Below are 13,371 nucleotides of genomic sequence, written 5' to 3' on the forward strand. Positions count from 1 at the left end.
CACACACACACACACACACACATTCACACTAGTGTTAATTTTTGTTGGAAGCCAATTAACCTGCCAGTATATTTTTGGATTGTGGGAGGAAACCGGAGTACCCAGAGGAAACCCACGCAAGTACGGCGAGAATATACAAACTCCACACAGTTAGGGCCATGGTGGGAATCGAACCCATGACCTCAGTGCTGTGAGGCAGTAATGCTAACCATTACACCATCTGTACTGCCCCATGGTTATACAGAGTTTATGCTGTCTGTGCTTCTCGTAATTTGTAACAGCAGGCTATATACTACGTCTGCATTTTCTAAGTCATTTCTGCTGCATTGATGATTAGGATCACCTTTTTGCCATTTAGCAGTAATCAAAACATTTGCCCCCATTCCTCCACTATCAAATGGACTCGACATTTTTAAAATGCTCCTATATGAAAAGCTGGGTACTGTACATTAAGCTGCTGGAGTGTTTATGCTTAACTAATTAGGTCCACAGTATTTTCTGTTACTCCTATCTGACTGGCAACCATCAAACATGTGACACAAGGGGAAATGTATCAAACTTTCAAGAGAGAAATACAGTGGCAAAGTTGGCCATAGTAACCAATTGACTTCTAGATATTCATTTAGCACAGTTTATAAAATAACAGTTAAAAGCTCCTTGTTGCTATGGGCAACTTCTCATCAATCTGTCTAAACATTTAATGCACAGATACACAGTGTAGATTGGCTGACTAGCAGACAGAAGCCGAGCTAAGATATCACAACTCTTGCTATTGATACATACTGCCTTGGTATTTGCACACCTATATAGCCAATAGAAGATACTGAAACACATTGGGACAGATTCACTAAGCGTCAGATCAGCGGCTTTGAGAGTTTTTTTTTCAAATGAAAATATTAAATAATGCTAAATCAGGTTTGGTTAGCATTAATTACAGTTGCCATCTGAAAAACATTGGTCAAAGCTGCCGATCATCATTAGATGTTTAGATCTTCACAATGGTGTTTTGCAGCATTGTTTGGCATTTCACTTTGTGCATTCTTCTAAATGTAGTGCAGGGCCCTCTTAATGTACAGGCACACCGAGCAGCTGCCTAGGGCCCCACAATTCTAGGGTCTTTGAGCAGGAGTGGGTGGTGGTCACACAATTAGAGCGACATGCCGCCAGTGAATGGAGCTATCCATGAATCAGAGTGCTGACAGTATGGAACCATGTGGAGAGACAGTGGACCACAAGAGGGGCATGTTACTGTATTTATTTATTTATTTATTTTAATTGGTTCACCTGAATGGGTGGTCTGGGGGCCCCAGTGTAATGCTTTTCCCAGGGCCTACAATGCTGATGTCCCTCACACTATGGAAAATGGCCTGAGCTCTTAACCAATCAGAAGGGGGCGGCAAGTTGCTGTTACCTTGGGTGAGATTTATCAAATCTTATTGAGAGATATAGGTGTAAATGTTTTGTGAACATGGTTTTACCTTTTAAATAAATGTAACCTTAAAACACTGGGCAGACTCGTCCGGATCCCACCTATGCCTTCAAATCGCAAGATAATACATTTACTCTGGAGTGACTATAGACCATAGGCGCAGATTTATCAAAAGTTGGAGAGCGATAAATTGTAGTGAAAGTGTCAATCAGCTCCTAACTGTCATTTTATGGGCTGTTTAAAAATGGCAATTAGAAGCTGATTGGTTGGTACTTGATAGCTCTCCACATTTTGACAAATCTACCACCCATAATGTTAATTTCATGAGTCTCAAATAGTGTTCACAGGTGTTTCCCCTAGAACAGGGGTGTCCGGACTTTTGGGACCTGGGATCTATTTTTTGTTCACTTACTTACCGGTGATCTACTGATGTCAAATAACACCAATAATAACACGCATTAATAATGATGCCATCAAATAACCGCACCAATATTAATGCGCACATTTCAAAATAGCACTAAGAATTACATCAAGTAACCCTCTTCTGTGCAAATCTCCCCCTTTGCAGATAACTCCCTTGTGCAGATACCCCCACCTTCCAGTCCCCTGCATAATAGCCCCCTGTACAATAATCCCCTCAGTGCAGATTCTCCACCCTTTGCAGATCCCCCTCTGTGTAAAAAAAAAAAAAAACCCTTTATGAAGATACCATGCTCTGTGCAGATTCCCCCCTTTGCATAATATCGTTCCTCCCCTTGTGAAGAAACTCCCCTTTGCATAACTTACCTGACAAGTTGTCACGCTGCCTAGCTTCAGTCCTCCCTCTCCCTGCAGTCACGGCTCCCGCTTTCATGCTGCATGGCCTCCCGCTGGCTGCTTCTCCTAACGTCGTCACCGGCAGCTGTATCAAACTGGAACCAATTAGCGCCCAGGCTCCTCACATTGCGCGTGATGTCATTACGTCACCCGCGCACTGCATCCCTGGTAACTGTGAAGAGAAGTAGCAGCGGCAGGCTCCTTACAGTTATTTTCTGTGAAGTCTGTTGCAATCTACCGACAGATGCTCCACGAGCTAACGGTAGATCGCGATCTACCTTTTGGCCACCTCTGCCCTAAAATAATCCAGTAGTTGTTTTTTTTCCTTCTTAATAATAAAAAAAAAAAAATTGTAGTGGAAAATTTCCACAGTAAAATGTCCTCACATTTATGTAAAACAATCACTGGAATACACACAATGGACCTGATTAATAGATGGAGGCAGATCACTGCAAACAAAGCCACATCTACGTCCATCTCCTCACATGCTGGGGTCCACCCAGCACAGGGCAAGGCTAACCAGCATGTGTGACAGGCTGCCTCCTGGGTGGAAGCATAAAATTAAGATTGACCCCTGGCTGCAATGTGTGATGTTCCATCGCCAGGTTTCAATTTGTGCGGCTGCACATGACGTTACGTAGCTGCCCCAAAAATGGTCATGGTACGCCCCATTTACCCCACCCCCAATGCCGCATTGCTGCCCCGCAAGTGGCCGCTGCTGTCAATCACACTGTGGTTGCATCCTTCCGGGATGCGGCCGCAATGTTGAAGGTCGCGCACTGCAGCCAGTGTGCTTGCGCAGACCAGATGTGTGATGCACAGGTACGGATTCAGGCAAATTGGTAATTCAGTTTACAATCTCAAGAAATGGCAATAAATGGCAGCTGCCTCCATCCCAGAATCAGCCCTGGAGTTTGGTGAACAGTTTAGACATCTGTAACATTATATATATATATATATATATATATATATATATATATAATCACTCACTTTTTTTTTAGAGAGAAAAAATGCAAAAACCAGCACTCATGATTCAGTTGAAAGCTGAAGAGGATTTATCCTTCAATACAAAATCCATTAGTGATACATCTAACAACTGTGGCCCGACAGCTGTTTCAATGCATACAGGTTTTCTTCAGCCCCTGAAGAAAACCTATATGTGGGTGAGAGATCACAGACATGGAGAAGCATTCATGCAGACCATTTTAGCGTATCAGGAGGAGCAGTGGATGGCACATTTCAGGATGTCTCGTGCTACATTCTGCTATATTTTGGAACTACTGTCCCCTGCAATCACCAAGCAGACCACCAGGTTCCGGAAGCCCATTTAGCCGAGCTGGAGATTAGCGATTGCTCTCTGGTGGTATGCTACCCCTGGAGAGTAACGCACAGTTTCCAGTTTATTTGGAGTAGGGATTGGCACGGTCTGCAAGATTGTCTACCAGGTCACACGGGCATTGCTGGATACCCTGTACCATCACTTTATTTCCTTGCCAAAAGGACAGCGGCTAGATGAGACTATAAAAGGATTCAAGAGGCGTGGCTACCCACAGTGTGCTGGTGCCATAGATGGGACCCACATTCCCATCATCGCCCCCCGTGACAACCCAGCAGACTACTACAATCGCAAGGGTTGGCATTCCATTGTCCTGCAAGCCGTAGTGGAGCACAAATACTGGTAAACACTGTTTTACTAATGTGTTTAAAATAGGCTTGGGCTTTTTTTGATGATGCATAAACTAATAAACCTTTATTTTTAGTTTCACAGGTGTCTTCATAGGGTGGCCTGAATGGTCACATGATACAAGGGTTCTCGCCAACTCCGATCTCTACAGTATTGCTGAGGACAAGCTCGGTGGATGGCTTTTCCCTCGAGAGGTAAGATTATTTACTCCTTAACCTAATGTTTACCCATAAACCAATATTCATGTTTTACCCCTGGAATAATATTAATATTTTATTGACAGAAATCGGTGCCCGTAGATGGTGTGGACATCCCAGTCCACCTCATTGGTTATGCAGCATACCCGTTACAGCGCTGGCTGATGAAGGGCTACACTGAGCATGTTCAGTTATCTCCCCTCCCTAACAGACATCATACACCCATGCCCTAAGTTCGGTCCATATGGCAGTAGAGAATGCGTTTGGGCGTTTAAAAGGACGCTGGCACTGCCTCATGAAGAAGAATGTGTGGACTTGAAAATCATGCCAGATATAGTAGCAGCCTGCCGCATTAATCATAGTATATCTTACATACAAAAGGAAAACTTTCTCCTTGAGTGGAATGTGCATGATCATGGGGCGGGGGTCACTGTACATGATGCATCAGGCTTGGTGGGGGGGCATGACATAGGTGGCGAGCGCATCATGGCCACCATTGCAGCCAATCTTCCCTCAATGTTGCAGTTTTCTGTTTATTTTGTTTTCTACAATTTCTCAGTTATAAAAGTTGTTCAAAAGTTATTAGTTGTATATTTTGTCTTTTAAATAATCGGCACACATTTTTAGAATTTACATAAAATGCTTGTTTTAAAAACATTTTTGGAAAAGTGCAAAGTATTATAAGGTACACAATTTTAGCATTGCAAAAATGAAATACACCACCAGCCTGAGGCTAAGTACACTCCAGAACGATGGGCATATGACCAAACATTAAGAAGCCATATATATCTCGGTAACCCAAACTGGATCCTCAGGTCAGGTTAACAGGCAAATGTTTTAGGATATTCCTGCTTGTTCATTCACCTATGCTTAAAGATGCATTCCCTTAACACATGCTGTTAGGCCGACCAGAGCCGGCCATAGGCATAGGGAAACTAGGCAATTGCCTAGGGCATTTGATATGCCTAAGGGTATCAGCAGCTTCTGCTGATTAAAATGATATGCGGCATGACTATATTCTGTGTGTAGCATTTCATATGCAGATACAGCCACAGTCTCACACAGTATATAGGCATGCTGCATATCAGTTTAATCAGCAGAAGCTGCTTATGCATCCTAGCCACATAGCAATGCAAATAAGATACATTTTCATAAAAAAAGGTGCCCAACGTTAGCATTGAGGCAAGATTTATGAGGACACATCTGTATCCAAGCAGAGGCAGAGGTCACAGTGTTAGTGGCAGTGTGAGTGCTGTGTGCATGTGAGCGGTTTGGTTGTGCAGTAGTGTTCGGAATATGTGTAAGGAGTATTATGTGTGTCATGTAAAAATGCATTAACAATGTGCAACATATGTGTAAGGGGCACTATGTGTGTCATTATGTGTATAAGGGCATTAATAATGTGCGGCATATGTGTAACAGGGTACTACTGTATGTGTGTCATTATGTGTATAGGGGCACTAATAATGTGTAGGGGGCACTATGTGTCATTATGTGTAAAAGGGCATTAATAAAGGTTGTCATAATGTGTAAGGCGCATTATGTTTATAAGGACATTAATAAGGTGTCTCATGTGTAAGGGGCATTACTGTGTGGAATTATGTGTATAAATGCATTACTAATTTGTGGCATTATGTGTATAAGGTGCTCTACTATGTGACGTTGCATATAGAAAGGGCACTACTGTGTGGTCTAATGTGAATAAAGAGCAATAAGGTGTGGTGTAATGTGAATAAGGAACAATTCAGTGTGATGTAATGTGAATAAGGGGCTCTACTGTGAGGAGTAACGTTTATAAGGTAAAGTGATACTACTGTGGGATGTAATATGAATTATGGACACTATCGCATGATCAAATGTGAATAAAGTTGCAGTACTGTGTGGCGTAATTGGAATTGGGGTTACTATTGTGTGGCCATGCCCCTTGCCAGCAAAAACACACCCCTTTTTAGGCTGTGCGCCAAATGTGCAAACTGTTCCTATTTAAAATATAGGGGTCCAAACACCAAAATAAGGACTGCTATGGGTGAGGGGTGATGGTGCTGGGAAAGAGGTGCAAGGTCAGAGGCGGAACCAGCGGTGGTGCTAGGGGGCACCAGCCAAAATCTTGCCTAAGGCATCATATTGGTTAGGGCTGGCTCTGAGGCCGACCTGAGAAGCCAGTTTGGATCTCACTGCCGCACATCCTTGAGATAACAATATAAAATAGTAAAGTACAAACAGAACACTCTGTAAAAATACCCTAACGCAGGGGGTCTTCAACCTGTGGCCCTCCAGCTGTTGTGGAACTACATGTCTCAGCATGCCTTGCTATGCAGTTCCACAACAGCTAGACTCCTGCCCTAATGTTTGGCTTTATAGGTATCAGGGTAACTCCAATATTTGGATCCCACTGCCGCACATCCTTGAGGTAACAATATAAAATAGTAAAGTGAAAACAGAACCTTAACACATAAACATTGTTTTATCGACAGCTGGCCTTATTTAAGGCAATTGCCTATACACCCAATATTCTGAGGCTTGCAGGATTTGTGTTGTGGGATTTGAGGAAGGCTCATAGTTGTATGGGGTGTACTACACTATACCGACGGTTGGGATCCCGGTGGCCAGCATACCGGCGCCAGGATCCCGACTGTTTGAATGCCGGCAGCGGGGTGAGCGCAAAGGAGCCTTTTGCGGGCTCACTGCAGGCACGGTGGTGTGCTACATGTGCCACACTATTTATTCTCCCTCCAGGGGTGTTGTGGATACCCCAAGAGGGAGAATAGTTGTCGGTATGCCGACTGTCGGGATCCCGGCGCAGGTATGCTGAGCATCGGGATCCCGACAGCCGGCATATTGAATGCCTCCCATTGTATGGCCCATATGTGTGCTGTGGATAGATTGGGTCTTGCTGTTGTGCTTGTGTTGTATTCCCTAGAGTACGTGCAAACGTACGGTCAAAAAAGGACAACCGGTTATCATGCACGGCCATTAACTGCGTCATAAATGATTGATGCATTTCCTTTTCAGACGCAAAATATCTCTCAATTCGTGCATCTTCCTGGGAATTCAACTCACTATCTGCCTCACGCAGATGCTCCACTATAAAGGACGTCATTGCTCTGACCGTTTGTTCTGTTTTGTTCAGTTCTTTTTTCGCTGTGGAACGTTATAGACTGTGAAGGGGATGAAAAAAAATTAATTCAAACAATGATTCTAACTAAAAATAGCAGTGGTAGCATATATACGTGCTTGTGGCCTTCTCCCACCTGCACACTAGCTCTACTCTGCAACATTTCTCATTATCTTTTTAATACATTTTGGAACCCACTTCTCCAAGAGTTTAAGCTGTTTTAAAGTCATTGGGTGGGATGTAATAGTGTTCGAGTTTGCTGGAGGTGGGTGTGGGTATTAAAGCGCCAATCATTGACAAGGCAAAACCACAGTACTTGTTGAGAAATGAGCCTGTAGAGCTGGAGTGTTAAACTTGCAGCCCTCCAGCTGTTGTGGAACTACATATATCAGCATGCCTTTACATAGATTTTGTATAGGGACTGCTGCAACTGTGGCAGCGCATGCTAGGAACTGTAGTTCTACATAAGCTGGAGGGCCTGGAGTTTTTACACCCCTGCTGTACGGTGGTTTATATGTATGTAAATAAAAATGTTTGTAAATGTTAATACTTATTTTTTGAGCGCAGTCATGGTTTTGGGGGGTTGCGACGTCTCCACCTGAGACTCCGGTACGTCCTCAATAATGGCGCTGATGGAATCATCATTGATGGTTGAGTCTTCGAAACTGCTGTCCGATATAAGCAGCGGGGATGGTGGGCTGCATTGTGAGCTGGGAAGGCTGTGCTGTGTTTCCTCACGGACCTCCTGTACTGACATCTGGCGACTGGCACAGCTGGATGACGATAGTGCTATGGGATTTGTTAGTGCAGTTTTGCTGAAGACACTATAGCATAGGTCATAATATGGCCATTTGTTCCGTCCAGCGCCACTTTTCTTGCGGTTATGGTCGTGTACTTTGGTGAATTGTCTGCGTAGTGCCTTCAATTTGTTAATGACTTGTTGCTGGGTTTTTTGGATGCCCCTTTCTGCCAGCATAAGGGATATGTTCTTGTAGACTATAGCATCCTTAACTGTTCCAGTCACCTGCCTTCTAATTCCTCTCCCCAAATATTAAGCAGCTCTTTTATGTCTGTGTCTGACCAGGTACGGGTAGCCATGTTTCTGTGCTGGAGCTTCTGCTGCTGCTGTTTAGTGTCTGTTTGTTTGGAAGCTGCTGCAATATCTGCATGTGCACAGCGTGACTTCAGAGTGTCTGCAAGCTGCTGCAATAGCTACATGCGCCCAGCGTGACATGCATCCACGTGTCTGTCTGTTTTCAAGCTGCTGCAATGCCTGCATGTGCCCAGCATGCCTCTCAGGGATGACATCATCTTCCTGTGCCCCAGAAGCATCAGTCAGTGTCTCAGAGCGTTACTCGGGTCTGAAAACACGGGTAATGACAGTTTCCACTGCACAATTACCCAGGTCAGTCCCATGTTCAACCCTGTAAATTGGTATTTTGTTATCACACTATGTATGCGGGGAGGGAGCGGTGCACAAGGCATGATAAGCAGGGGATTGTCAGATTGCCTAGTTCCAGCAATAATGCATACCTCCCAACATGACCCCATCCAGGAGGGACAGAATGCTCTGCTCCTGATCTCCCCTCTTAATTTATGATCGCCATCACCTGTGGTGAAACAGCTTTCTTATCCATTAGCCTGTTTAAAACAGGTGCTGGCAATCACAAATGAAGAAAAAAATCCAGACACAGAGTATTCTGTCCCTCCTGGAGAGGGTCATGTTGGGAGGTATGAATAATGTGGCATGGGCCATACAGGTTGAGCACCAGGTGAGAGTGTTGTGCGGATGCTAGCTGGTTCCAAACGGTAGGGGGCGTGGACGCGTACCTACAAGGTTAGAACGGGCACGTCCTAGGTGGTTTCAACGTTGGGAGAGCCTTTGTGCACCACTTCCCTTTCCTTGCCCTGCGATTGGTTATGTTGTGATTGTGTTATCAATATCGATAAATCCGTTATGGGTTTGCAACATGGCGGGGCACTGGTAAATCGGCCTCTCCATCCTTATAACTACAGGCAAAAGCAGTCTGTGTTTACCTCTGAATCAGATCCAATTCCAACATCACGCAGGTCCCACGGAACCTTGTGCATACTAAAATACTTTCTTCTTCAATGTACAATTACATCATTAACATTTTATTATACAACAGCCACATTATTTAGCAGATGCCGAATAATAACAAACATCTACCTTGTTTTATGCCAATGAACGTTAGGGGGAGATGTATCGGACCTCCTAAAGAATGAGATGGAGCTTCTAGCTATCCTAAATTTCCTTTATCATGTGCCTTCTATAAAATTATAGCTAGAAGCTTATTGGTTGCTATGGGCAACTTCACCTGTCCTCTTTAAAAGCTTTGATACCTTTTCCCCTTTACTTACTGCTGTAGAATACCGCACTTTGGGGGTCATTCCGAGTTGATCGCTAGCTCCTGTTGTTCGCAGCGCAGCGATCAGGCTAAAAATCTGCATTTCTGTGTATGGACTGCAGTGCGCACGCGCGACGTACGGGTACAAAGCCCGTTGTGGGTGTGCACAGGTTCTAGCAAAGTTTTCAGTCGCACTGGCAGCCGAAAGAAGATTGACAGGAAGGGGGCGTTTCTGGGTGTCAACTGACCGTTTTCAGGGAGTGTTTGCAAAAACGCAGGCGTGGCTGGACATTTGCTGGGCGGGTGTATGACGTCAAATCCAGACACGAATAGGCTGATCACAAGCGCTGAATAGGTTCAGAGCTACTCAGAAACTGCACAAACTGTTTTTGCAGAGCTCGGCTGCACATGCGTTTGCACTTCTGCTAAGCTAAAATACACTCCCCAGTGGGCGGCGGCATAGCGTTTGCACGGCTGCTAAAACTAGCTAGCGAGTGATTTGTTAGTACATAACCCCTTCATATTTGAAAGTAGAAAAACTAATTGTGAAATCAAATGAATGTTTTTTCCACAATGCACGAGGGTGGTTCAATAAATTAGGTAAACTCTCATTGCGTAAATGTATTCAACTCGTACATATATGTACAAATGTGCCCTCACACATCTTCGTTGCAGGAGGTTGCTTACTGTGATGTTGGTTGCCGCGATGCGTATGCACTGTGGCATGTCGCAGCCACTAGCTAACCATTGTCTGCTAATAGTCACAGGAGCGTGCATACATACCCCTGCTCACTGACCTCCACCAGCTCCCCCTTCCATTTGCAGGCGGCAAGAGCATCACTACCCGCTGCCTGCTATTGATTTATGGAATCATATTTATAAATTATATCAATATTTAATATATCATATTATTATTAATATATAGGTATATTTTAATTAATATGCGTTAATCATATATATCTGCAAATATCTTATCTCAGGCTTACAAACAAAGTGGCTGATAAATATATGCAGTCCTTATACATATGACTTATGAAATTATGAAGTTATGATTACTTAAAGAGAGTTCAGATTTGAGATTACCGCTCTTGTCATCTGATTGTTTATTTACAGGCAAAATCAAATCATTCAGAATAAGATATACACAGTGGTGGCATATATACTAAGATTAGCTGAAGGCTGCATAAGCCTGAAGCCATATAAGAGTCCAACTGTTTGTGATTGGTTGTGTGATGACTAAGCAGTTGCTAGGCAGATCATATTGTTCGGTGGGTTTTTACCAATAGGGTCAAAGGGTTGTCAGTCAGGCTGTGAGGGGTTGGTCTCAGGAGAGTATATAGGGCAAGGTCATGTGGCTCGACTTCCTCTTGCCATTTCTCATTGTATGCCCTCCCGCCCGCCCTGATTACATTTTGATGGTTTGTTTCTATTCAGTTGGCTATTGACAGCCAGATTGGCGGGAAGTCGCTACCAACCAGCGGTCAAACAGGCATAAGTGGTCATTGTGGGGCACCGTCTTTAGAAGGACGGCAGGTGTGTCCTTCTCTTGCGGTTGGACATTTAGACGTTCCCCTGCGGGAACCGAACGTTTGCCAGATAAAAGAGTGGTGAGTCCAGCACAATGCGGGTTATGCAGGTAGGAGGAGGGGTCTGGGTACTCCCCTCCTTGGTGTGATGGTTTTCATCTAGGTGACTGTAGCTGGTGTCTGGTAGCGACTTTTCTTTGCCATCCTCCAATCTAAATTTAATTTCACAATCTAAATTAATTACACTTCAATTACAATTATAGTTTAAAGAGTTGGTCAGCGATCAATAAATATCGTCTGACCTTTAACTCCAGCTACCGTGTCCGTGTCTTTATTTCGGTGTGGTGTCAAGTTATTTTAGCGATAAGCTAGCTTAAGAAAGGTTAAGGTAATCACAATAAAGTTATGGGCGCCTTATAATATTTATGCTTCCTTAATTATAGAACAAACATAACAAAACACAGTTTCACAAACTTAGACAATTAGTAACATAAAGTTTATACTTGCAAGCACATAGTTACCATCCTATATAATTTCATATGTGTGGCAATCCCTCCTACTGCACTTAGGTGGTCATTCCGAGTTGTTTGCTCACTGGCTGCTTTTAGCAGCCGTGCAAACGCTAAGCCGCCGCCCTCTGGGAGTGTATTTGAGCTTAGCAGAAGTGTGAACGAAAGGATCGCAGAGCGGCTACAAAATTATTTTGTGCAGTTTCAGAGTAGCTGCAGACCTACTTAGCGCTTGTGATCACTTCAGACTATTCAGTTCCTGTTTTGATGTCACAAACACGCCCTGCATTCGCCCAGCCACACCTACGTTTCCCCAGCCACGCCTGCGTTTTTATCTGGCACGCCTACGTTTTTCCGCTCACTCCCTGAAAACGGTCAGTTAACACCCAGAAACGCCCACTTACTGTCAATCACTCTGCGGCCAGCAGTGCGACTGAAAAGCTTCGCTAGACCTTGTGTGAAACTACATCGTTTGTTGTAATAGTATGACGCACATGCGCATTGCGCCGCATATGCATGCGCAGAAGTGCCTTTTTTTGCCTGATTGCTGCGCTGTGACCGAAATCTGCTAGCGAACAACTCGGAATGACCCCCTTAGCTCTGTATCTTCTCTCCTTCTGACCTCCAACTCCTTCCCCTCCTGACTTCTTTCTCTGACTGAACTCATGTATATATACACACCTATAACTTAACATTTAGCTGATATATTATCATAGTGTTTTCAATGTAATAGCTAATTATAGGTTTGCCATTTACATTCCAAAGTGTCATAAAACAAACAATGAACTAAGCTGGCTTGTCCTGCTCAAGAAGGCATGGTGTCCTAAATCGTGTGGTGCCCACCCTGCCTCAAGCATGGAGAGTATTATAAAATTCAGAATGTCTTCTCATCCACGTTTGCCTGGAGTGGTTTAGACCATGTTTTATCAATGGATGTGATCTCTTCTCATAGTAGCTAATTTATGGTCCCTAGCTTGGCCTATACTGGACAATAGACAAACCAGTTTTATGATTGCCAAAGGTGTACTTAAGCTTGATGTCAATCTAATACCTCTTTCACACCGCCAATGCTGGATCCCACCCGGGAATTGGAAACGGGTCCTTCCCAGGTGGGATCCGGCATTGGACGCTACTGCTGGCTTCCCCGACCTGGCAATATGCCGAGCAGGTAGCCATAGCAGCGGGGGGTGGAGGCGGCGCTGGGAGATGAGCTCATCACCGTGACGCCTTTCCCTGTTGTAGTGAACGGGTCCCAAGTCGCATCGACCCAGGAGCCCGTTTACGCAGCCACTGACCCGGTATTCAACCCGGGAATAACACTGCTTTATTCCTCCCGGATTGAATTACCAAGTCAGACGACATCGGATCTCGTCTATGGTGCTTTCACACCGCACGCCGACCTGTATTGACCGGGCAATATGCTGGGTCGATACCTGGTTATTTGTGCGGTGTGAACGGGGTATCAGTGTAAGCACACCTGTGAATTCCAGTGTCCAAGTGACCAAAAGAGTTTTCAGTCACATACCCATTGCCATTTAAGGGATAAAACCTGTTCAGACCACACTGACTCATAATCTTGCACTAAAACACAAATACATATATATGCGTGTGTGTGTATATATATATATATATATATATATATATATATATATATATACAAATCATTATTTTGTAAATCCTCGAAATATTCAACTATGTTCAAACTTATTTCATATCTATTCCTTAC

The sequence above is a fragment of the Pseudophryne corroboree genome, chromosome 2 (assembly GCF_028390025.1).
Source record: "Pseudophryne corroboree isolate aPseCor3 chromosome 2, aPseCor3.hap2, whole genome shotgun sequence".
In the NCBI taxonomy this organism is placed as follows: Eukaryota; Metazoa; Chordata; class Amphibia; order Anura; family Myobatrachidae; genus Pseudophryne; species Pseudophryne corroboree.